This window comes from Octodon degus, unplaced genomic scaffold (assembly GCF_000260255.1).
Source record: "Octodon degus isolate 3935 unplaced genomic scaffold, OctDeg1.0 scaffold00361, whole genome shotgun sequence".
In the NCBI taxonomy this organism is placed as follows: Eukaryota; Metazoa; Chordata; class Mammalia; order Rodentia; family Octodontidae; genus Octodon; species Octodon degus.
Window position 1 is genome coordinate 360,511 of NW_004524937.1, and position 3,873 is coordinate 364,383.

General features: G+C 41.3%; 1 pseudogene; it reads left to right on the plus strand.

The window, feature by feature from the left end:
- Window positions 1-229: 229 nt before the first annotated feature.
- On the plus strand, window positions 230-1,227 carry LOC101581532 (annotated as a pseudogene).
- The last annotated feature ends 2,646 nt before the right edge of the window (window positions 1,228-3,873 follow it).

The window sequence follows — 3,873 nt, forward strand, 5'->3', positions numbered from 1 at the left end:
TGGGAGAAAGTCTATCAATTGGTGCCGCATAAACAAAATGTGTGCTGCCTTTCCGGGAGATCTCTAAGCTAGCATTCACACACCTCGCCCTGTTCTATCCAGGACAGATATCGGAGACAGATGAGGTCGCCTGCAGCCTGGGCCCTGCAGCTCTGGAACACTGTCAACTTTGCAACCACTGCAAAGGTAGAAAAAGGCGCTGCCTGTTCCTTTTGGTTCTAATTCCAAGATGGCCAGTCTCAAGGATCAGCTGATTGTGAATCTCCTTAAGGAGGAACTGGTGCCCCAGAATAAGATCATGGCTGTCAGGGTTGGTGTTGTTGGCATGACCTGTGCCATCAGTATCTTAATGAAGGACTTGGAAGATGAACTAGCTCTTGTTGACGTCATGGAAGACAAATTGAAGGGAGAGATGATGGATTTGCAACACGGCAGCCTTTTCCTTAGGACACCAAAAACTGTCTCTGGCAAAGACTATAATGTAACTATAAACTCCAATTTAGTTATTATCACCATTGGAGCACATCAACAAGAGGGAGAGAGCCATCTTAATTTAGTACAGTGTAATGTGAACATCTTCAAGTTCATCATTCCTAATGTTGTGAAGTACAGTCCCAACTGCAAGTTGCTTGTTATGTCCAACCCAGTGGATATCCTGACCTATGTGGCTTGGAAGATAAGCGGCTTTCCCAAGAAGTGCATTATTGGTAGTGGTTGCAACCTGGATTCGGCCCGGTTCTGCTACCTGATGGGGGAAAGGCTGAACGTGCACCCACTGAGCTGCCATGGCTCGGTCCTTGGGGAGCATGGAGACTCCAGTATCCCTGTGTGGAATAGTACAAATGTTGCTGGGGTCACCCTGAAGAATCTGCACCTGAGTTAGGAACTGATGGGGATAAGGAGCATTGGAAAGAGGTTCACAAACAGGTGGTTGACAGTGCTTATGAAGTGATCAAACTAAAAGGCTACACATCCTGGGCCATTGGACTGTCGATGACTGATTTGGCAGAAAGTATAATGAAGAATCTTAGGAGGGTACATACAATCTCTACCATGATTAAGGGGCTCTATGGAATCAAGGATGAAGTCTTCCTTAGTGTCCCTTGTGTCCTGGGACAAAATGGGATCTCTGATGTCATGAAGGTGACTCTGACTCCTGAGGAAGAGGCATGTTTGAAGAAGCTTGCGTATACCCTGTGGTTGATCCAGAAGGGGCTACACTTTTAAAGTCTTCCGGTGTCACCACGTCACTTTCTAGGCTACAGGAAGGTTTAGTTGGAGTTGTGCCAGTTGTCCTTTTTATCTGACATGTGATTGAAGCAGCACTATTAAGGTGGCCTGGGAAAACATCAGCTTCTGCAAGTTAGAAGTAGAAATGGGGGCGCCTGGGGAGTTAGCTCAGTAGAATAAGTGCTTGCCTGGCAAGCGCAAGGGCCTGAGTTCAATCCCCGGTTCCACCAAAAAAAAAAAAAGAGGTAGAAATGGTTCACAAAACCCCACTGCTCTGTCCTGATGTGGTTGTGTTGCACTTGTATTCCTGGTTAGTATGAAGTAGCCCAGCATCTCTGAGACACCTCACTGTGCAGGCTCCAGTTACTCTTCAAACAGATGCATGTTACACAGTTACACAGCTTCACCTACCAAGCCTTGTCTGACCTTTCCCCAGTTGGTCACAGCCTAGGATTCAGTGTACAAATCCAATATTGTGTGTCTTGTGCATAACTATTTTAAAGGATTTTATTTTTTGTATTATATGAGTAGTGTACATTGCTGTATAATGTAAAAAGAAAAGATCTACCTGTGAACAGTGTAACCCAGTGTCACACCAACTACAATACCAAATAAACCTTGAACAGTGGCTAATGTTTAAAAAAATGTGGTATATGCTCTTTCTGTGCCTCTGTGACCTAATCTATAAAGTCTGACCCCTGGAATAACACTATTCATGAGCTCTCATCCAGAGACTAAAATGGGAAGATTCTAGGCAAGGCTGGCTGTCAGCTCAAAAGCTGACTCTATTCAACACAGTATTCAGTAAACATTGCACTTACTGACTGGTAGAAAAAGCAGTAGTAAAAGTATGATGCTGATTTTTCATCTTTTAAATCCTACTGCAAGTTGATCTCTTTCAAATCCTGTTGCTTAATTCCCTGGGCAATCCTGGATTAATCAAATAAATTGAAAACTCTAGTGCATTATGAGACTAAAGGCAGAGACAAAATATATGATCCTGAGTAGTTATTTCGGGGGGATTTCGGAAAGTACTAGGGAGACATTATGAAGGAGCAGGTTCTCAAGACCTCACAAGAAACAGAAGGTAGCAACAACACATTCATACATTACAGCCTCAGAAACCAATACAGTTAATCAGTACACATTTCCATTCAGCATAATATCAGGTATTGTCTGATCTCTAAATTTTGTCAACAATAAAATCGATTATCAGGGACATATCTGCTTAGACTCATACTTAAATGAAGTCATAATAAAGGTGGTAGGTAAGGTTTTGAAATAAACAATAATAAACACATTTTACATCAATATTTGATTCTTAGATCAAGTTCCTACATGCCTTCATACAGCAGTCTGTAAGGCACATTTAATTACATCTCAAAACCATGCTTACTTATGAGTACAAAGGCAGGAAGTTCAACTTGATTTTTACCATGCAAATACCATTTTTCCAGACATGGAAACAAAGACATTTCAGGGTTACATCCAGTGTGGTGCAAAATTTAATCAACATTATAATGAACTCTACACCAACGTTAAGCAAAGGTATTAAACAAAGCCTCTTACTCAAATTGTAACAGGGGCCATTTAGAACTATTTCTGACTTCTGTGTTAGATTAGAAAAGTCACCCCCTCTGCGAAAATGCCACAAAAGGCAAATGAGACCAAGACAACCACTTTCAAGGAACCTTCCTGTCCTTCTCTCTTTCTTTGTCTCTCAGGCTGTATCCTGAATTTAAGATTTGGCCAAATTACTCTTTTGAACAATTCCTATTCTCTTCCTCCTCCCCTGAAATAAAGAACTGAGTATCACAGTCTTTTTTAAAAAGTTAAATTTTTTTGTTTTAGATACTTGATTGAGAATTTTGCCACATCTCTTCAGATAATTAGAAGCACCCTGGAATATTACAATTCATGACATGGGGAATAGTCTCAGCCAGCAATAAGTATATGGTCTGGGAACTATTTCCTAGCAGGAAATTGCTGTCAGCAAGCTCAGAGGGACCAGTCTTGAGGCCCTGCATGGGAGGTGAGATGATGGGTAATACTGGTTGGCTACAATCTCCCAAGAGCAAACAGAGGACAACTGTTCTTCCCTACTGTAACAACTCTGTATATTAGACAGATGCAACATATTTCCAAGTGGGCACTTTGCTTTTGGAAAGGTAACACAAGGGCATCCTAAGTGAAACTGCACAAGCAGTCTACACAAGGGTCAGCAGGTGCCTAGTTAACATCTAAACATCAGCATTCAAGCAAAATAGAAGCCACATAGGCAAAATACAGAACTGAATATCTATATCCAGCATGTTCATTTTATTAGATCATAAAAACATATACTACAAGGTAGCAATAGTTTTAGTATAAAATTAAAAAGACAAATCTTGAACCTAATGGATTCTCTGGGACTTGGTGTGCAAACCTGAGTGACCGCAGTTGAAAACCTCCAGTGCACTCTAAGTTTAAGCTTGATGTAAATAAACCTGCCACTTCCGTAAGTTACAAAAAGTGGCCTCTTCCTGTGCACTGAAGTATATAACCACAATATAGATATTGCTTTTCATGGATATGTAATAAAAGTGAATCTATAGCTGGGTCAGAGCCTGGTGGTCACACAGTGGGGAGCCATTTTAAAATACC